General features: G+C 40.1%; 1 protein-coding gene and 1 non-coding gene across 2 annotated transcripts in view; both read left to right on the forward strand.

Moving 5' to 3' along the window:
• Window positions 1-23,459, forward strand: part of LOC131687449 (Krueppel-like factor 12) — a 517,717-nt gene that overhangs the window by 171,954 nt on the left and 322,304 nt on the right. The window lies entirely within an intron of this gene.
• On the forward strand, window positions 3,128-3,198 carry Trnag-gcc (transfer RNA glycine (anticodon GCC)). The gene has a single exon. It is a non-coding gene; the product is annotated as a tRNA-Gly (tRNA).

Raw genomic sequence — 23,459 nt, forward strand, 5'->3', positions numbered from 1 at the left:
TTGCCATGGAATTTGGATGTTATGGTGGCGACCTTTCCCGGTCAGGTAAAGCTAAGGAGGGTATATGTCGTCCCGAAGCTATTCGAGATACTGCGCGCCCTGAATTTGGTCTACAATTGCAGCTTGCCAACGAACGAAATCAGCTTGACTCCATCACCGACTCCCATCTGTTTGCCATGGAACTTGGATGTTATGGCGGAGACCTTTCCCGGTCAGATAAAGCTAAAGAGGGTATATGTCCTCCCGAAGCTACTCGAGATACTGCGCACCCTGAGTTTGATCCACCATTGCAGCCTGCCAACATACGTAATCAGGTCAACTCCGTCACCGACACCCACCCGTCTACCACAGAACTTGAAGGACACGACATCAACCTTTTCCGGTCAGATAACAACGCTCTAAACAAGTCAGACCAACTCGAAGGACATGGAATTCTTGTATCCGTTTTCTCAGGTAAATACAATGAATGTATATGTCCTTCCGAAGTAGGACATACAGATGCTGCCCCCGTTGAAAGCCCACCCCATTTACAGGCATTTGCTTCCACAATCACTCGATCTACCACCGTTCAACCGTCAGGAGAAAACTTGCAGGGACATCTTAAAATCTACTATCAGAACGTGAGAGGGCTACGCACAAAAATTGATGAGCTGTTCGTCGCTGCTTCGGATATTGATCATGATGTTATTGTTCTGACCGAAATGTGGCTGAATGATCAAATCAACTCGCTCCAATTATTTGGCTCAAGGTACTCTGTATATCATAACGATCGCGATCCTAATAGTGCAGGGAAGAAATGTGGTGGTGGTGTGCTCATTGCAGTTTTCAACCGACTCTCATCCGAACACAAAAATGACAAAATCTCGAACAACTCTGGGTAAATATCCGTGGCCCCTATACTAATCTCTGTGTGGGTGTTGTATATATTCTCCCCGGTTCCGCAAGTGATGTAGAAATTATTCAGAAGCACATAGACTCCGCACTTGACATTGCAACTTCCATTGAACCCAACACGGCACAGCTACTATTTGGTGATTACAACCAGCCTGGACTTCTTTGGAAGAGCACTCCTTCCGGGTATGCTTTCCCAGACCCTTCTGAATCAACCTTTTCGAGGGCGAGTACTATCTTACTGGACGGAATGTCTCTGCTGAACATGCGACAAATGTCTACAGTGAATAATAGGCGATATCGAATCCTGGACCTCCTGTTTATAAACGAAGAAGCTTCAATGAACTGTACCGTATCAGAGGCACTTGAGCCTTTAGTTGCTGTAGACGCACATCATCCTCCACTTGTCATTATGTTATTACTTATTATGTTATTACTAGTATCAAACTCGAATCGAGTTGAAGGACAAACATTGAATGCTGGCCGAAATGCTTCCACGCATAATCGTTAAAGATATTAAATAATAAGCAGAATGAATTTCGCATCTCTTCATAGTACCTTGTACTGTAAGGGGATGGGGGCACACTCAGCAATAGTGATTGAATATTATTCCAAACGCCACCGTACAGCATCTTGCAGTAGAACAATTATTTATAATTTTATCCATAATCAATAAAACATGGGACACGAAAGCGCAAAGCAGGTAACAGTATATAAAAAGAGCAGCCAGTCGTAGACACAGTTCGATTGAGGACGGTGATTCGACGTGATAAACGGTACCGATGCCCAATCAACCAACCAACGCTCTCTTGGGTGCATCTGAAGGAAACATTGTTCATAGCTTTTCGATACCTGCTCTCCGGTCGGTGGGTTGGAAAAAGGATCGGTTCGAGCGGTGTGGTGGCTCATCGTACTACGTGGTGCCCAGGTGCCAATTTTTCTGCCTCGTTCACCATCCGAAACGAGATTTGCGCAGATCATGCTGCGGGAGGATGTCACTCCAACGATTGGATGATGAATGCGCTTCAGAGTGGCGCAAAATTAGCATAGAGTTGACCTTTGATTTTTCATATTTGCGTGGATGCTGTTTTCTATCTTCACCTGCTGTAGCGAATATTTATCGGTTTCGTAATCAACGAATGCTTCTTGTTAGGAGTTTAATTAACCTTTGATAATTTAGGATAAAACACTACCCGACGTGGAAATGTGTTGAAACACCGTAGCCACGGGGAAATAGTGCAGTTCATTCTTTCATTCTCACGTTGTTTTAGTTGCGGTTCATAGCAGTAGTAGTTGTGTGTTTCAGATCAGTTATTAAAGATATACCTACAGTTCATTGTATGTTTAATCGAGGTATACCTGTAATAAATTTATATTGCGTTATTGAAGTCAACAATTAGGTCAAATAACCAACCAATCGAAAGGCAATAAATACTGACAAGCAGCTCATGTATCCCGAGTTACAAACTGTCTCTTTTACACATTAATAATTATTAATCCGATAAAACAAACTAATCTCGCTACTAGTTCGGTCGGATTACATTGATAAAAAATGACGCCTCTATCACAAAGCCGGCAGAAGGCAACAAAACAGAAAACTCGCACGATCGATTCGACCTGCATGCCCACACATGCGACCACTAGACAAGCCGCGTCATGACGATTGCCTTGTCGGTCTGCCACCACCGGACGGACCGCCGACCGCACCGGCATAGATACTTACACAGATCGAGCACAGCAACGGACAAGAAAAGTCAGATAGAGCGCGCGCACACTCGAATGCTCGTCGTTCCTAAGCCAGAGGGATAGGGTGGGGTAGGTAAATAGAAATAGGAAGAACGCAAGCGCCCGCGCCGTTCGCGAGCCGTAAGTAAAACAGCGAAATGTAATCAACTGACAAGTGCACACGAACGTTGTACCTTTCGGTTCACTGGGTACTGGTTTTCATGATCATGGTACTACCTTTGGTACAAACAGCCAGTAGAACTGCTGGAAAGTGGCAACGGCTGGTGCAGCAGTAACACCAGAGGTCACGCTACGGCGATGATTCATGCTCGTACTTGTAGTGGCACAGGGTTAAGCAGCTTGTAGAGCTTTGGTGTACTTTCTGCTTGGATTTGAAAGGAGGAAGTTCTTTGGCTGTTCTCATTAGCATGCTCGGGAGGAAATACAGTTTTAGAATTGACTTGTTGCCTACAATTTGGGTGTTTTTAAAAGTGAATATTAACTTCAAGAAGCATCGGTGGTTCAGTGGTAGAATGCTCGCCTGCCACGCGGGCGGCCCGGGTTCGATTCCCGGCCGATGCAATTATCATTTTTTTTCGTTTTGCCAAGTGTTTAACGAATCACAATTAATTTGAGAAAATAAACTCCGCAGCTCAGCAATCCAACCTACATCCTGCCCTACGGCATTTGTAAGCGTAATGTTCGGGCACAACGTTAAATAAACCAATTAAATTTGACAAATATCAATCTGAGCGTTATTTTTGCTTTTCCCGGATCAGCCAAGTCTGACCGGGTCTCAACCAATTCTCGCGTCCAATTCTAGAGGCTAAAGATTTTTTATTACCCCTAAGCACCTGCCACGGCACACAATTAATAGCCGGTTTTCCTCGCAGGAGGTCTTAAAACCTGCGACTGCGGGCACCAACTGACTAGAGCAGGATGGCTGTCCGCCGAAGGTACACATTTGAACCGTGCTCTTTTGTCAACGAATTGGCAACTCCGCCAGCTTTTTGATCGACAGTTTAATTTATCTCGACGGCAATATCCGAGAGTCGAGTTACCGTCTGTCAATTAGACCGGTTGAGGTGATTGAAGTAACAGAAATGTAACCAGTGGCGTGCGCAGGCTGTGTCTAGGGGGTTAATTTTCACTAATAATGTGAAATTTTTTTAATAAACTTAGTGTAATTATGAAAGTACCATAAGAAAAACGTATGTAATTCTCACACTGTATGCCAATATATTGTTAAGCGAGCCATGAAATTAATTAAAGGGTAGTAAAAGTCTACTTAAGTCTACAAAGGGATTAGGGGGGGGGGGGGGGGGGGGGGGGGTCATGCGCCAAATTTTAGTGAGTTATGAATGGTTCCTATTGCAAGACCAAAAATATCAATTTGAATTCAGTAGAAGCTAGTCCATAATTAAAATTTAGTTGAAATTGTCCACTATACATTTTAAATATTTCAGATTTATCTTATATCTTTAAGTAAAGGCGTTTTTGTAGCAGTATCACAAGGAAAACAATTGTCGTCAAAAAATCGTAAATAAAATGCCGTGAATTCTGGAACAAAAACGTTTTTTAACACTATGCCATATTTCTCATTAGTGGATAAAATTTAGGTAAAAAACTATTTTTCTCCACTAAGGAGAAAATTGTTTTGAACCACATTTGCGCTAAAAAGGGCACAAAACCAACAACTAAATTGTAATATTAAAACTTTCCTACGCATACTTCACCGCGGGCTAGTTTATTTTCACACGCGGGTTGGTTTTTTTCGCTCGCGGGTCTCGACTCTTGAAAAACTACCGTACCACGACGTCACCATTTCGAGATTAGAATCGATTTGTTTTCTTGTTCGCCCCGCAACCAAAACAACAAACAGGTTTGTGTCGATCTTGTCCTCCTCTAGCTGAAATCATTAAATCCACCCGCTCCGACGAGCTTTCTTTGCGGACCACGTTCGATGTCCAAGTCAGGAATCAGGAATCAGAATATATTGGCTCAAATGGCACGTTCCCCGTACATAGTCGGGGATTTGTGCCTTGCCGTGTGTTTTTATCATTTCCTGAGCGGAAGGAAAGGACAAGGTGGTGTGGGGAAGTAGAATTGGAAGGGTGGGAAAAATAACAGCACAAAACAAAAATAAACAACAGGTAAGTTAAACTCACAAGTAGTTCAACTTGCCTGCGAATAAGCCTAAAGCTCTTTACCACATTGGATAAGAAACTTTAGTATGTCTCTGAGTTTCAGTCGTCCAAACATGGTTTCGTCTATATAAGGACGGCTGAAGACTCGAAATCGCAATTGTGCTACCGCTGGACAGTTGCATATCAGATGATATGATGTTCCGTAGTCGGATTCACAAAGGTCACATGAAAAAGATTCAGCGCGCTGAATAGTTGCCATGTGATAATTGAGTTTGCAGTGGCCGGTTAAAGCTCTGGTCAGCATTCCGCAGTGGAGCTTCGAAAAATGTAAGAGATTTTTCGAAACCACTGGGCATGGTTGTTCTAGAAACGCCTTTGTTTGGCGACACGTTTGTAGATTTCTCCAATAATTGCGGTGCTCGGACGAAGCCCAGGACCGTATTTTTTCTCTTATCCAACTTGCCGAAATTGGCAGCGCGGGCTCAGGACCAACGAAGTTAATCGCTGAACCTGCCCTGGCCAATTCGTCAGCCCATTCATTTCCAGTAATACCGCAATGTCCGGGCACCCAGACAAGGTAGATAGTGTTGACAATGCTTAGTTCTTCGATTTGGGTTCGGCACGCGATCACTAGCTTGGAACGGGATTTGTCTGAGCTAAGGGCCTTGATTGCAGCCTGACTATCAGAGCAGAAGTTTATAACTCTGCCGGACAAACTCAGTTGAAGGGCCGATTGCACCCCGCACATAATCGCAAAGATTTCTGCTTGGAATACAGTACAGTATCTACCTAGTGAGTGAGATTGTTCCAATCTCATTTCACGACAGTAGACACCAGCACCAGCACGTCTCTCCATCAGAGAACCGTCAGTGTACCAGACCACTTGCGTTTGTTGTTGTCTTTCCATAAAGCCAGACAACCACTCCTCTCGAGAGGGAATCTTCACATGGAATGTCCTGTAAGGAAAACTACAAGTGAGTGTAATATCGCTGGGAGCAAGAATATCTTCACTCCATGTAACCATTTGTGACCACAATCGTGTATGACTGGTAGCAAGATCAACATGATTACTGTTCCAAAGCCCAGTAACCTGCAGTCTGTATGCACATGATAGTGCTTCTTGTTTTAAGTGTATGTGTAATGGTTTGATATTTAGAAGTGCCTCAAGAGCAGCAGTCGGAGTCGTGGTGAAAGCACCAGTCAACGCCATGAGCGCCATTCTTTGCAGATGGTTTAGTTTTGACTGGACTGTCACCACCTCTCCCCTCTGTCACCACACAAAGCATCCGTATGACAGTATTGGACGTACAATTGTCGTGTAAATCCAATAGATGTATTTAGGTTTGAGACCCCAGGTCTTTTCAAAAGTTCGTCTGCACTGCCCGAAGGCCATGCACGCTTTCTTGACTCTGAACTCAATGTGAGACCAATTTAGTTTGGAATCCAATATGACTCCAACGTATTTGACTTTATCTGCACACAGTAGCTCAGAATCAAAGAACTGCAAGGGACGAACCCCGGTTGTTATTCGCTTCTTCGTGAAAAGAACCATTGAAGTTTTACTTGGGTTGACTGATAGTTTAACTTGTCGACACCACTGTTCGACAGCTCTTAATGTCTGTTGCATTAAGTCAAAGATTGTTCCGATGCGAAATCCAGTAATTAGTATTTGGTAATCGTCAGCAAACCCGTAGGTTGGAAATCCAAGCTCATTGAGTTTCTTCAACAAGCCGTCAGCTACTAAGTTCCATAACAAAGGCGACAGAACGCCGCCCTGAGGACAACCGCAGATACTCAACTTCCGTAGGCTGAGTCGCAGTGAAGAGCAAAGTATGCGGTTACTAAGCATTGCGTTTATCCAACCCGAGATACAAGCAGGTATCCCATGACCGCGCGTCGCTTCCAGAATAGACTGGAAGAACACATTGTCAAAAGCACCCTCAATATCTAGGAATACACCCAAGCTAGATTGCTTGAGCGAGAAGGCTTTCTCAATGTTGTAAACAACATCGTGAAGCAGAGTTATCGTGGATTTCCCACACTGATATGCATGTTGCATTTTGTGCAGTGGATATTCAACTAAACGAACGTTCCTGATGTGATGATCGATTATCCGTTCCAAAGCTTTCAGAAAAAAAGAACTTAAGCTGATAGGCCTAAAATTCTTGGCTTCTTCATAGCTTGAGCGCCCCCCTTTGGGAATAAATCTAACAGTTATTTCTCGCCATGCTTTCGGGATATACCCGGTAGCAAGACTGGAAAGCAAAATCTTTTTCAAGACATGTTTAAGAATATCAATTCCCTTTTGCAGTGGCACGGGAAGTATTCCATCTTTTCCTGGTGATTTGTATGGAGCAAAGCTGTCAACTGCCCACTTGACCGATACAACCTTGAAAGTGAGTGTCTAAGAGACAACTAAGAACATCTTTTTCGTTCGTCACATAAACACCATCTCTGGTTTTTAAGGAGTTCACTGAAAATCATTCGATTTGGAGAGAATTTTATTTAATCTGCTAGCCTCGTTCAGACTAGAGACATTAGTGCATAGGCTTTGCCAGCCAGCCCGTTCTGCAGATCTAAGACATTTCTTATATGCACTACGAGCTGACCTGAAAGCCCTGGAGTCATCACATTGACGCCGGTTCCAAGCTCTTCTCATAACTTTCTTCATTCTTTCAAGCTCAGCCCTCCACCAAGGGGTTCCCCTAGTCGATTTAACAGTACGAAGTGGACAAGCTTCTTCGTAGGATGCTAATATGAATGAGTTTGTCGTATCCACGACGTCATCTAAGTCGTCTAGTTGACTAATTGCTGGAAAATATCCATGAAATTTAGTCGCCAAATTTTCCAAAAAGGGGTCCCAGTTCGTAGATTTAGAATTACGATATGTCACCACATTGAAGGTGACATCAAAATGATCGAAATATATATATATATTTATGATCGGATGGAGACGGTTCAGTTTCATTTGGAGCCTGCCAATTTCCCAGTTCATGCAAAATTCTATCAGAGCAAAGTGTTATGTCTAACATCTCCTCCCTCCCAGACCTCGCAAAAGTTGGTCGGTTTCTCACATTCAGAATATGGAGATTTGTACTACTTATGTACTCCATCAGTTCAGAGCCTCTCAGATTGATGTCTGAGCTGCCCCAAATTATGTGATGAGCATTCGCATCACTGCCGATAATGAGCGGAAGCCCATTTCTGCTACAATATGATACAACGCTTTTGAAATCATCAGAAGGAGATGATTCGTTATGCGGTAGATATGCTGAACAATATATATATTTTTTGTCTACGTTTCCGACAGTCAGTGTAACTGTGACAACACAGATATCGCGAGTTGTGAGCTCCGATATGAGACACGCGTCAATAGCCTTATTTGCAAGAATGCAAGCACGAGGCATTTCACGTGGGTTTGTCATGCCTGTCTTGTTGTACGCAATGAAGGCAGTGTTAAGTAACTTTCCAAAATAGAAGTTTCCTTTATGGTGATACGGTTCTTGAACCAATGCTATGGAAGCTTTACCTTCCTGCATGAGTCGAGATAAATTCATAGTTGCTGTACGTTTATGTTGGAGATTGATTTGTGCTATTCTAACCATTGTTGATTAGAGAACTGTACATTTCATCTCCAACATAAATTGCACAACAACTAGAGGACACCAAGCGATTTGGGATGTTAACGCATTAAGCGAGCCATATCAGGTTTAAATGGGACATGATCATTTGATTCCCACGATTTGCGAAGAAAATAATGGTCCACTGTGTCAGAGATTCGCATAACACAGTAAGGGTAAAACCCAAAATGCTCCGTGCGCGACTGGCATATTTTAGACCCTCCAGTCCTTAAGTCCTCGGCACGGAACTACACCTTGACTTAGGGTCTCCTACTTTCAGTCGCCTCCTACGACATGGGAGCAGGACTCCAGTGGCTCAATTCTAGGCCGGATACCACACGGCCTCGTTCGATGTCCAAGTCAATTTCAGCGGCTCCAAAACTCCCACAACTCCGAGACTGCGTGTGATACTAGTATCGATTAGTCAAATTTAGAACAGATTGGACACGGTTTCCGCGACGGAGCGTTATCAGCTGTGACAACAATGTCGTTGTGTGTATATATGAGTCCTTTGGTTCTGTCTGGCTCGTTCGGTTTGGACACTTCCGTTCTTCGGATGCACGAGGATTGTTACCTCACTAGCGTCTACCCCCAACCTGTCCATAAACTCTCCAAACTGCTTCAGCGACGGATCTTTGAACGCTCGCTTGTGCCGAACCCAATCGAGCTGAACCGCTGCCGGCAACTTATCCACGAGCTCTTCTAGCAAAGTCGGAATTGTCAGATGGCCCCGAAGGTTCGCGGCTTCGAGATGGTCGCACAGCTGTTGAACCGCCATGCCGAAATTGATAAGACTGTCTAATCGCTCTGGCTTCGGTGTTTCCAAGCGTCGAACTTTTCCCAGTAGATTCTTCACAAGCAGCTGCGGCCATCCGTACAACCTTCGAAGGGTTTCTATTATCGACGATACTGCATGTGGGAACATCAGCTTGGTCACCACCGCATCGCGTGCCGGACCCTTCATACATTCTCTCAATCGAATGACGTTTTCTACCGGTGTGAAACAACATGCAGTGTTTGAATTCAGGTAGCTGCTGTAGAATATGGGCCACCCTTCGGGATCGCCCGAAAACGTTGGCAACTTTTTCGGCCATAGCTGTCTCGCGGCAATCTGGTTTGCGCTCAGTTGCATAATGGGCGTTTCATTGTGGTTAAATCTCGATGCCGCCCCGTTATGACTTCCATCACCTGAGGCGGTTTCCCCGATCGTAACACTTTCCGCTGGAGCTTCAGGTTTGCGTCTTAAATGTTTAGCCGATAGAGCTCGTTCTCGTACTTTCGATTCGTGCGCGAATCCTGGTGATTCCATAGCAGAGTATTCTTCTTCTTGATTTTCCACTGTTTCATTGATCACCTCTTGCTGTTTGGATCCATTACGCGACTGTTGATCTTTCAGCCATTTCCGTGTCAATGATCTAACACTATTGGAACTGCGCTGGGAAGAGACTTCATCGACCGCAAGTTGTTCTTCCAGATCGTGCTTCTCTTCCAAGAACTCCTCTAGCATCTCTAACCCCTTCTTGGTTATCGCATTTTTCTCTTCTTCGAGCTCCTTTTCCTTCCGCAAGCGTTCCCGTGTTTTCTCCAACTCACGTTGCTAGTTTTCTAGCTTTCGCTCTTCCAACTCTTGTTTCTCCTTTAGTCGCAGCAGCGCTCTCTGCGCTAAAGCTTGAGAACTGGATGTGCGTGCGGATCTATCCAGAATAGCAGTCTGTTTCGGGTTTTCTGTGTGCTGTTTTCGGCGTCCAGTTGTTGACAGATGATGCACCACCCATCGACGAACCCTTCAATGCACCACTGACTACCAGAGGCGCCTCTTTTCTTCTGCAATCGCTGGCCTTACCTCTCTTTTTCGAGCTAGTATCGCTCAACTCTCTCGGAGTCAGACCGCTAGCAGCGGATTCCTAATTGCCAGGCTTTAACGGTTTGGAAGTTACTGGAGGGCACGCTGTAGAGTGCCACCGATGATTCTCCACTCCAGGTGAAACATTCGCGCAGTCCAGGTGGTATCAACCTTGACATGCATCACACTGAACCATGTTGTCAGCTGAGTTTGACCGTTCGCATCCTTCGCAGTCAAATCCTTCCGTATGTTTTCTTCTCTGCGACGTGGTTTGATTCAATCTTTGAGGATGTTTGAGAGGTTGTTCGGACACACGAAAGTCCTTTGGAGCAGCCTTACGCACAGTGCTGCAGCTCAAAGCTGAAATCATTTTATTTCAATTCAGTTCATGATTAAATATAGAATTAGTAGCTACTCACATTGAGTCTTCCCTTATTCAGCTATCCGAATAATCTACTCCCCTTTGATCGTAGTGAATACTCGATCGCGAACCAATAGAATTCAACCTGAAGTTAATTTCAACAAATTATTACGGGTAATGTATTTGCAAAATTAGGTCAGGACATGATGCTTATATGTATGTATATAAATTCACTGGCCATAGTATCGCACTCTACCTTTTATCTTCCAGCAAATCACGTTCTTGAGCTACTTCGGTTTAATAAGTTTCAGGCGACGTCTGAATTTATAGTCAAATGTGCGCTACCCTAAAGGGCGAACACGAAATTATTGCGACACATTCAACAGGGCATAACTTTTTTACCATTGGGTAAAAATCAACCAAATTTTGCACACTTTCTCATTGATGTGTATTGTTTACATGCTGTCAAACTCGAAGTCGTGTTTTTCGATTCAAAGAAAATGGAGGTGAACCAACGCGAGTCGAGAGAACAAATTCTTTCCAAACACCTGGAATTTCCTGACCTGTCGCACCAGCAGTTGGGAAAAATGTTGAACATACACCATTCAACCGTCTCCAGAGTGTTGAAGCGGTTCCAGGAGCGGTTGACATTGGACCACGGCAAAGGAGCTGGAAGAAAACCGGGACCGGAGAACAAAAAGACGGAGGGAAAGGTGAAGCGGATGATTAAAGCAAATCCCAACGTCTCAAGCCGTGATTTGGCTAAAAAGATCGGCATGTCGCAGAGCTACGTCCAGAATGCAAAGAAGAGAGCTGGACTACATACATACAAGGTACAGAACTTCACGAACCGCGATGAGCGGCAACAATCGACGGCTAAAACTCGGGCACGGAAGCTCTACGAGAAGATGCTGACAAAATATGGCTGCTGTGTGATGGACGACGAAACGTATATAAAAGCCGATTTTAAGCAAATTCCGGGGTTGGAGTTTTTCACCGGCAAGAGCAAGTTCTATGTGGACGACAAATTTAAGAAGAAGACATTTTCGGTGTCGCAATAATTTCGTGTTCGCCCTTTATTCTGATGGAAGCTCAACACTTCGACTGGTCCCGAAAGGCGCTGAAAGATCTGAGAGTTAACTTAAGCAACTTAACCTAGCTTAGTAACAGTAAGCAGTGCTCACCAACTCTGTCACCGAAATACAGTTCAAAACTACAAACAGAATGGAGATCGCTCCAGTAGGTTAATCGATTTAGAATGCGTCGTGATCAGACTAGATCACTAAGTATTAGCCTTAATAAAGTAGACCTCACTAGAATATTTCTGAATCACTGCCCGTATTACCTATTCTTTTTCTTACTGTCGGTGACGTTGACACATTCGCATCCGGCTTTTTACCAAATTTCGGTACGAGGGAATGCCCATCTGTGCGGTATGTTGTCGGTGCTGCAGTGATGCCGGAACAAGCGCGATGGCCTTAGAATTTTCAAAATTAAAATATATGTTTTGAGAGGAAAATTAATTTTTAATATTTAACTGAAAAAATCACATAGTTGGCAGCACTTTCGCCAAAAATAATATTTTTTCTAGATTCATTGATCTTGCGGATTGATTCTATATTATATAGTTAAAAGAATATGAAGGGTTTTGGCAATTTGTCAAAACGAGGAGTGCTTCCATGGCCCGAGGGGTGGTTCATTTGACACAAAAATTTGAATGGCCCTTGAAGAATGATTCCTCCAAAATTGGTTCAAATCCGAGAAGGTACATGTGCCTTGATCGCTTGGCGCAGAATGACCCATATGAAATTTGACGTAGGTAAAAGAAACGATTCAACACAAGGGAAGGCTTCTAAATTTGTCAATGTTTGAAGAGTATAATTGAATGTTAGATGCCCTCCTCCCCTTCAAAATTATGAAAAATGCTAGGCACGTCTATGGAAACTGCAACAAAAATGCTTGAGCATACCATTTCGGAGCTTATCTGTTTTCTGAGTTTATCTAGGGGTATGTAATGAACTGTGACCAACATTCAGATCCTGGAGCGGTGCGCAGTGTCGGATTTAGTCTTTTTAGATAACATAGCGCCTAATAAATTTCAGATGAAATATTTTTGGTGGAAAGAAACGATTTACAAGTATAAAAAAATTGACAGGAGTCCTTTAATAAAAACTTTTAGTCCGTACCGTTGAGATTGATTGAAATTCAATTTAATCCCATTTGTTACTCCTCCTCGCTGCTTCCGGCTCTGGCCGAAAGACTAGTACAGTAATGTAATGCGAGCAATCTGATAGGATTATGCTGGTAATAGTTGAAGTTTCTTTCGCCGACGATTTTTTATCCCAACCGGTGGAAAGCAAAGCGATCGATATGAAAAATTATTCACCGCCATTCAGGCGAATGCAGGTGATTGATCGTAAAACGCATACGTGTACCTTTTTGTTGCCATCATCAAGCAGCATGAAATGCCTGTCTACCTAGCCCATGAAGTTCTTGATACAATCTTACGCGTTTTATTGAGAGATAGTAATCGATCCATCGCAGCATCGGTTGTTGGTTGGGCTACTTTTGCACCCGGGCAATTACTACCGAGAGCGGCAAATAAATGCTAGCAATGTTTTAAACGATTTAATGGTTTCTCTTTGCGAAATGTGTCTTTCTAAACCGAGTCGGTTAAATGTCGAACGAATGCGTACTTGACAAACAAGCATTAGTTCAAAGCCGCAATTGTTATGGGTTTCAATCTCCAATCCATGCTAGGACGACTGGTACAACAGCGCTTAGCAAATACTTACACTCCCCAATGCCGTAAATCAATCTGTCAGTCCCGGTTAATATCCTCATTGACCTGAAACAATCAAAAGGATTTAACGTGCACGAATTCGAATCGACCTTGCGGTGGTCTAATATTTGAATACAAATTTACGCATGTGCCAATATAACTCCAACGTAGTACAGACGATTAGTAACACATGTTTGCACTGCGGGCCGTGATTAAGCAATTAACGCCAACACTTGTGGCATATTGTGGTCCACAGCGTGTTGCCTAGCACCTCCCAAACAAAACACGCAGCTTAACTCGCCTTGATTACGAAAAATGACGAAGCGCTGAGAGCCACACCAATCCGGGCTCGAAGAGATCGGATTTCTTCTACTCCAACGCAGCGTCTGTTCACACAGATAACTAGTCTCGTTCTCACGCGGGACGCGCTGATTGCCACGGTCAATGCCATACAGCACATTATTATTATGGTTTCGCTCTTTCTTTGACCGTGTTTCGGTCGGTAGATCTACCGGAGCCAGTCACCGCCGAAATTGCGCTAGAGTGCCGGTAATGGCGAATGCGGCAGCAATTCTGTAACGCTGAAAAACTGTGCGAAGGTCTACAAATGGATCCCGCCATGGCGCTTGTACCCAGTACAGTGGTACGAGCATCCGTGAGATATGTTCTTGAGACGGGACCTTCGGAGATTTGTTCTGTAGTTTGCCGACTTTCTTCCGTAGCGCTAAATGCACTTTTCCGCTGTCATTGAAATCTGGCCAGAGGTGGACCGGCGTCGGAAACCGTCGGCCCGTTTTGAGAAATGAGATAATTTGCGTCCCTTCGAATCTTTAACCTAACCTAAAAATCTAATGCACGCAGTTACGATTTACAGCAGCGTAAATTTTAAATAAAAGGAAACCTTCAGGTCTTAGTGATTTATAAATGTTTTTTTCGAACATTGAAATGATTCCATAATTAGCCCAAATTTGCCGCTCCAATAGGGGGTGAGTATAGGCCAAGCGAAACATTTTGCGCACACAACCATGAAATAATGAATATGCAATAGACACATTCCGCGGGCTTGTACACCAAAAAGAGGTTTTTGTTTTGTCTTATTTTGGTATCACAATATTTTTTCTTCGATTCGGTAGTGTTTAAACCATTGAAAAGTTATGTAATCCAACTATTGACATTTCGACAAATAGTTGTAAAATATATAGAAAAAAAGTTAAATTTCACGGAAAATGTCTCCTGAATTATTGACTTCTAAGAAAAGTTCTATTTCATGAAACTATTATTGAAATTTTTATATGTTTAAAGGAATTTGTTCGTTATTGAGTGTATAACAATAAAACTAGAAAGATTTTTTTTCTTGATTTGACCACTAATACTTTTTGAACTAATAGAAGTTTTGGTTGTTTCTGCGTTGTAACGTCACGAAAAATGGCTATTTTTTAATTTTATTAAAAAACTGAAATTTTGTTCAAATTTATATTCCGGATTCTCTTTGTATTCAAAAATACTTTTCTAAAAAGCCTACAATTTCTTTTATTGGATGTGTGGAACTAAAGTTAGAACAGGATACACTTTGCGTTGTAACGTCACGTAATTTAACTTTTATCAGACGCTTGATTGATTTATCAGATATAGTGTCAAATTGTACTTCATATGGTTTATTGAAACGCTTTCAAGTTGTTTCGTAAACAGGAAATTATACTAGCGTGATATTCATAAATTCAGAATGTGTATCCTTAAGTGCTTAAGGTGTTATATACCATCGACACATTTTTTCGTGACGTTACAACGATTTGACCATCCTGTTATAACTTTTTCAAATGAACTCTTTCATCAAACCTAATTGTAAATTCAGAAAATAAACAAAATTTTATATAAGATTTGATCTACAACACTGGAGGAGGTATTTTTAATAAACGATTTAACAACTTCACATTATATTTCTTTAAAAGTCCACCTACACTGTACTCTCCTAAACGCTGGTCATATGGTACGCTCCGATGCAATCACGCTAACAGCAACGTAGTCCAGGACATGCGATGGAAGGTTGTGAGTGAATATCCGAACTTTGTTCTTGGGTTAGTATTTAGCCATGAATAACAATGCGTTCCCTGAATATTTCTTTCCTCCCAGCAATCAAACATTCCACACTTCGCCATCATCGACGAGACGCCCGTTATAAGGTTGTCCGCAACCTCCGTTGTAGTAGCACGTGCCGTCAGTTAGTAACTAACCAATTCTTCCGTTACAAGCCCAAATACATCGTCAAAGCAGCTACGTTATTGAAATGTCTGAGGTATTAAATCCAATATAAACGGGTATCTATTCGAATTTACCGGAAGTTGTAAAAACATAATTGGGTGTACAGAGACCTATCTAAGTGACCGCACTAAATCGTCTCAATTGCTTAGAGTCGGATAAAAAGGCTTTAGCACATTTCAAATGAGCACAAAAAAGATAGATGAGGAAGTGTTTATCAGTGTTTGCAGACATTTAAAAACCCGTCGAATTGGCGATAGGATGTAACACATTTTCTTTCGTAACATCACGACGATGTGACGTGTTTCTTTTCTCTGAATCGTTGCAACTATAATATATACAATATTTCAGTGTACTTAACACTGTCGATTGTCTGGCGCTTATATTGTGCTCGATTTGTCCAATAAATCCACTTGCTTAAGCCAAACAATACATATATCATACTATAAACTCGGATCGGGCAACTGATTCTTTGCCAAATTAAACAAAGCTAAACTGCCAGTTTATTTTTGTTTGTGAAATATGTGATAAAAGCTGCTATTCTGGCTCCGTTAAACCACTATATTGAGCCCTGTCAAATAAATAAATGTGTCAAATGGCTCAAATCTATCCACAACAGATATGAAAAAAAATTCTGATCAATTATTTCTGCTACAATAAAAAAAATAAACTGTAGCGTGATTTTTCGACAACCCCATATTGTTATTCGAGTAAATTATCATTAAAACGGCTAAATATGATAAATATTTAAAATTTTACTCAAAACAATAGCACCAGCGTAACTTACAGAGTTAAAGAAAAGTTGAAGATTTTCGTGACGTTACAACGCAATGAAATATCGCTTTTCTGAAAAAGGAGCGTTGTAACGTCACGAAAGTTAAAAGATGCTTAATAAGAAACAAAACAATAAAAATATATATTTAATGACACCTAGTTATTCGTGAGTTATTTAGAAATACATCATAGACGATTTGTTCTTGATAAAAAAAATCTTATAGAGCAGATATTTTGACTTTTATAGATATATGTTGAAAGTTCTAATTTGTGACGCCATGTAACGTCACGTTACATTATCGGTCATAAAACAATCCTTTTCCAGTATATTCAGTTTATGTTTATTGAATCTTAAGTGAGATTTTGTCTACTTTGCGAATCTGTAATAAGTTTTGATGTAGGCGTTCATTTGACAAAGTTATAACATATTAATGGAATGAAGAATCGTCAAATCGTTGTAACGTCACGAAAGAATGTGTCAATAGCACATGTTTACACAGGCAATTCACTTTTTCACATACTTGTTTCGTGTGTAAGTTAACAAATTAGGTTTATTTATAATCATAACAGAATTAAATTATTCTATCTTCAAGTAAAAGTCTCCTCACAAAATTACACGGTTCGACAAAAAAAACTAACTTAAATGTGCTGTGTGTGACTATGAAAGCAGAAGGAAAATACTGACAAATCGTCGCTGTTGTGCTATTTTAAGACAAACGCCATTTTGGGGTAAACTGAGTTAGATATGCCACATTACTCGTCTAACGAATCTCTACAAGATGGCGTGTGCAAAATTTTGAAATTTTGCTTGGTTACTGAAATATAGCGAGAAAATTGATTATAAATTGTGAGTTTTTTGCTTCAAATCATTATATCTTGGGATTGGCTCAAGTTATAATAAAATTTTAGTTGCTTTTATGTGTAAAAATGTCGTAGGAACACAATGGCATAATAATTTTCAAAAGAAAAATACATGTATTGGGAGAAAAACGCAGTTTTAGCTTTAAACTGGAAATATTGCCTGTTTGGCAACACTGTATCTAAAAATAACTATTTTTTCTAGATTCCCTGACTCATTCCCTGGCCGATTGTTTATAGACCACATGAAGCCAAAGATATGAATAAAACTTCATAATTGGTGATTCGGAAAATTTTCCATGCACGATTATGACACGCCATACAATTTTTTCATCAATACACACCTATGACACGTGCGAGTGCGACTTTTGTTTATATTTTTAGTGAAAACTCGCAACATAGTCAACCGATCTTCGTAATATTTGAGAGATTAGTACAGAATAGGTAGAAGTATCAATTGTCTTCTCTGAATTGTTTCTACCATTTATAAGTTTCATGATATTCAATCTCAAACTTTAAAAATCGTTTTTCTTGAAATGTGCAAAATGGCGCTTGTCATAAGATAGCACAACAGCGACGAAATGGTATTTCCCGTTAATTTCTAGTAAAGGTCAATTTTGACTCTTTTGGGGTGGGTGCCACACTATTTCATAAATTGCTCGATCTACAATGGAATGCATCAACAAATTTACTTCGTTACTTAGAACGAATATTCTAACAAATAGGGCCTGAAAACAGTAAAATTCTCTTGAGCCAATGTGTGAAACAAAGGTGGCAGACGCTGCTCCAACTAAATGGGTAGAGTGATAATAGAAACAGTGCAAAAATAAGCCCATCACACTACGCCAGAATCGATTTAAAAGAGCATTTCATTTTTTTTATTATCAGCAAAGTTATTGAGAGTTATATTGGAAACATGAAATATGTTGAATACAGTTCTACGTATGCAGCATATCGAGAAACAGAACAGTAACAGTTTCAAAAATATGCTTAAATGTTCTTAACAATTTTGCAGAAAGGTTTACAAATGTAAGAGTTATCGTAAACATTAATATTTGAACAATTTGTTATGACGGGTTTTGTTTCGCAAGCAACCTTATATATTTTGATACCCTGAGAATATAAAGAATTAATTAGCCATTTTCCAACTAATGGGATCAGTCTACTTTCTACTTCTGCCGCAGTCAGACGTACAATCGAGCCAAGTGATAGTGAGCAACAGGCCTCTCGATCTAGTGTGCATTGTCTCGAGAACAAAGGAAACATCGGATTGTTCTTGTCATCATGAGTAAAGTTGACGAAAAAGCTCTACTCCGACCCAACGCTGCGGTCGTTGACTTTAAATTTTGTTTAAACGACCGAGTTTTAGTGAAGTGGAATACCTTCTGAAGGTAAAAATGCAACTTAGACTTAGGGAAGTGTTGTACCTTCAGTATCATCATCTTCGCAGTGCAGTGTTAATATCATTCAACACGTTAGCACAAGCCGAGCGTTTCGTTTTGAAGAACAACTTAAAACACGTGGTTGAAAGTGACAACGTTGGAATTAAGATTCCCGTATATATTGAGAATGATATAGATGTAAGATTATATGACCTATCACCTCGTACCCCTCCTGAGCCAATTGCAAAATGCATGTCGCAATACGGAGAAGTAGAATCCGTTACACCTGATACTTGGAGAAACTTCTTCCCGGGTACTCCCAACGGCGTTTTTGTAGTGAGGATGCGGGTTGAAAGGCCTATACCCTTCTACTTGACTGCAAACTACACTATGCACTCATGAGGGGCAAACTCCTACGTGCAAGTATTGTACTCAGACAGCTCATCATGGACAACCTTGCGCGGAAGATGCAGAGGAAGACGCATCTCAACCGATTGCCAACTCATCCACGGCAAACCAACCCAAAACAGAGTTTTCAATACCAATGCCTGAACCACAAACGGTGGCCAAATTTATGGCAGCAGTTGCACAGACCATAATGACAACCACAAAAGAAACATCCAGTACCGCATAATCAATTGTAAGCAACATTGGCAAGGATAACAATAACAGTGACGGATTTACGCTGATCAACAATAAGTGCAAAAAACAGGGAAAAACATCTGATCGCGGACAGCCGGCTTCGACCTGGACGTGAAAAACAAAAAAGAATTGAATGACCCCCCAGATGCAGATTGCCAGCAAACCCCGCGAAAGAAGGTCTCCGCTTGCAATAAAAAGTTGCGGGCACGAGATCCAATATTATAATAATATTTGTTTATATTTTTATTTTTACATTTGTAAACATATAAAAGATCCACGGCTCCGTTAAGCTACCGCTATGAGCCGTGTCAAATAAACGAATTATAAAAAAAAACCAATGGGATAATACGACTATTTTTTTCGTTCGTCCATTTTATTCATTTTGTTCATTTCATCCAAGATATTAATTAGATACACTTTAATTGATTATTTATAGCTATTTGAATATCGTTTAATTTTTCATTTCAATCATTTTATTCTGTTTATTTTTTACATTTCTTACGAAAGAAATGTATAGGATTTGCTCAAACTTTGAAAACTTTTACCAACGCTTCAAATACCAATCCAGCTGTAAATTGTTAAAATTCTTTAACGAACGGCGGAGATATTAAACATTTTATATTTCTATTCCTCACTCACCTATTTCGAATAACTAAAACAAAACTGTTACATACAGAATTTTTCTTTACTGGTTTTTTAGGGGCGAAACTAAACCGACTCAAAGTATGATAACAAATCTACGTGATTGAAAGGATTCGATTCCGTATACATTTTACTCAATAATTTTTCTCAAAAATTAATATGAAAGTTCACTTCAAAGTGAAAATTTATCTGAAGTTGATGTATTTACACGTTGTATTAAGGGTGGCGTTCAGTCGTGCGGTAGATGTTAGGTGGTATGTGACTACACAGATCGCCAAGTAATCCACCTAGTAGTGAGAAAATAGATTTCTCATATAATTCATATGCATGTTATATTCGTAGCATTGCCGAAATCAACCGTATTTTTGAATCCACTGAAAATTTTGTTTCTTTTGCAAGATTTAGGTTATACTTGTCATGGCGCAAAAATTACCAATTGCATCATTCATAATAAGGCATTAGGCATTATATATTAAGGTAACGGCAGTTTAGCTATGTGCGCCGCCGCGCCACGTTGTCACCAGCGGTACTTTTGTCATACGCCGATGCCGTACGATTCTACGTCGGGGCGCCGCTAACGTACGTAACTGTTGCCAAAACTATTTAAATATTACGAGCAAGACAACATGTATTGCTATTAAGGATCACTGAATGCAGGATACCAATGTCCCTAATAAAACCTTAACAAAGAGCTGGGATTGTTGTAGTGATTAAAAGGAAGCTACTTTCAATGAAGTTTAATACAATTTACTTGATGTCAATGACAAGCCCCAAAGCGAATATTTCAGTTATAATTCTTACTAGAATGATTGGATGGTCCTGGTTAGGACCGTTTGTAGTTTGCTAAGAGGACAATAGTTTAGACACGTCGGCAAATAGCTTCTTAACACCTTAACTGTTACTTGTCCCTGCTGGTACTTCCGCACCTGACGATACAAAACACGAAACGAAGACAATTTCTTTTATGAGTAACTAATCTTTTGTAGTGATCCGCTAGGCGGTGTTTACAAGGTAATAATATGTTCGCTCACCGGCCAAATGCTACGAACCACTCATGAATGCTTTTACAAAATCTTTTTTTTTGTTATTTAAACAAGTCTATTTTACGGATTTAGATGCGAAATTGTCCCTATTTTCGTTCACATAGTCCAACAATCTAGTTATTTCGGCTGGCAAACGATTTCAGCAATAAAGTTTGAATGGGTATCTCTGTATTAAAACATTAAATGTATTCTAATTTAAACGAAATATTTAATGATCACCAAGACATTCTAGTGTCTAGCTAGAAAGGATATGTTTAGGAAATTAATGAGCCGCTAATCCATGTGGATAATAACGAACCCAAATATATCTCACAAAATATTGTAGCAGAAACTATATTTCACACAGTTATCACATTTCAGCATGATAAAACGGTGGCTTTTAATACAAAATTGATTCAGTATGTATGAATAGTAAACCTCGTATTCATGAAACTATTTGTGTTTCCAAAAAACTAGTTCGCGTCGAATATATACATGGCGTTACATTCTCATGTTTGCAAGATTACTGTGGTTGTTCCCTGGACATATTAAATTTTTGTTGTGATCCTTGTTCCCAATTTGGGAATACACAGCCGACAGTTAAACGATGTTCACGATTACAGGAGCTTATTTTGTGATTTCTCGTGATATTTTATTCATGAGTTTGCTATCGGATTTTGCTGTCAGGGTAGCGTGATTTATGTTCATGAAATTCAGATTCTTAGTATTGATTTTAGTAATTTCTATTTCGTGGTATTTTAGTCATAAGTAGACTGATTCATGCTCATGATTTCAGGATACTAGTCACGATTTTCGTGTGATTAGTGTGACTTATATTCATGATTTCTGAATCCTTGTCACGATTTTCATCATTTCTATTTCATGTTATCGTTATATTCTAGTCACGAGGAGAGTGATTTATATTCATGAATTCAGGATCTTAGTCACGATTTTTGATATTTAAATCAAGAGTAATGAGTAATTTTATATTCATGATTTCAGGTTCTTAGTCACGATATTCGTAATTTTTATTCGTGTTATCTTGATATTTTAATAAGTAAAGTGATTTATGTTCATGATTTCAGGGTAATAGGCAGTCTATCTTTTTATCACGAATAGTATGATTTATGTTCTTTAGGATCTTAAGCACGATTTTCGTAATTTATTTGTACGTTGTCATGATATGTTATTCTGGAGCTTACTTTCGAATCTGACACATGGAGTGATGTGACTGATATTTATTACATCTGTCGTTTTATTATGATGTTCGTAATTTCTCTTTGCCTTATCGCGATCTGCTAATTTTGATTATTATTGGTTTTTGTACTCGGAGTTTCACGACAATATAAACTGGAATCTAATATGCAGGATCTTGTTCCATGAACTATATCACGACCACGATTTTGTGGCTCTATAATGTATTTTTGGTGTTCAGCACAGTTTTCTTTGTCTGTCGAGACATCACACTTAACGTTATCAAATGGATAACAATATTCTACGTCCTAATTTTTTTTTTTATATCTACTAATCGTGCCTCTCGGTGGTCGCAAGCAACTGGACATATATGACATATCATGTAATAATCCATGGAACCAAAATGATTCTACGAAAAATACTATAGATTTTGTGAAATAGTTCCCGTGAAAATTTCATAACCATGTTGCATGAAAATGAAAATTATTTAGGATATCTTCCTAAATCCTAGATCAAGTACTAGAAATCATAAACTAGTTCACGAACCCATGAATCATGTGAAATAATTTACGTTCACGAATGGTATGTCTTGACTATTGTACTAGGAATCATGAACCAGTTCACGAATACTTGAATAATATTTAATGGCTTCGTGAATTATTTCACGAGCACTAATGGTATCTCGTGACTATTATACTAGGAACCATAAACCAGTTCACATGAAATATATTACATGATTTCGCAAACTAGTTCACGAGCACGAATGGTAATGGTACTTATACGCAGCTCACCTGGGGGTTCCCAACCCCGCACATAGGGTTAGAGATTTTTCTAATGAGATTTCTCCAAGAGGTGAATGACCATAAGGTTAAAACCTCTATAAAAACCAATGGTAAGTCGTGACTTTCAGTTCATGAATTCATGAATAATATTGTAAGATTTCGTGAACTATTTCACGACTACGAATAGTAAATCGTGGCTATTATACTAGGAATCATGAACCAGTTAACGAATATATGAATAATATTTCATGATTTCGTGAACTATTTCACAACCACGAATGGTAAGTTGGGACTGTTATACTTGGAATCATGAACCGGTTCACGAATACATCAACAATATTTGATGATTTTGTGAACTATTTCGCAAGCATGGATGTTGGATCGTGATTAATATATAACACACTTAGAAAAAATAAAAATTACATTTGACGTAAATAACATTGCGACGTATTTTGCTGTCTAATAATGGAATTTCACATGTTTTGACATGTGAAATCAAATATTGTATCTCTTTTGATGTAAAATTCAGTTGAATAGA

This window comes from Topomyia yanbarensis, chromosome 3 (assembly GCF_030247195.1).
Source record: "Topomyia yanbarensis strain Yona2022 chromosome 3, ASM3024719v1, whole genome shotgun sequence".
NCBI classification, from domain to species: domain Eukaryota; kingdom Metazoa; phylum Arthropoda; class Insecta; order Diptera; family Culicidae; genus Topomyia; species Topomyia yanbarensis.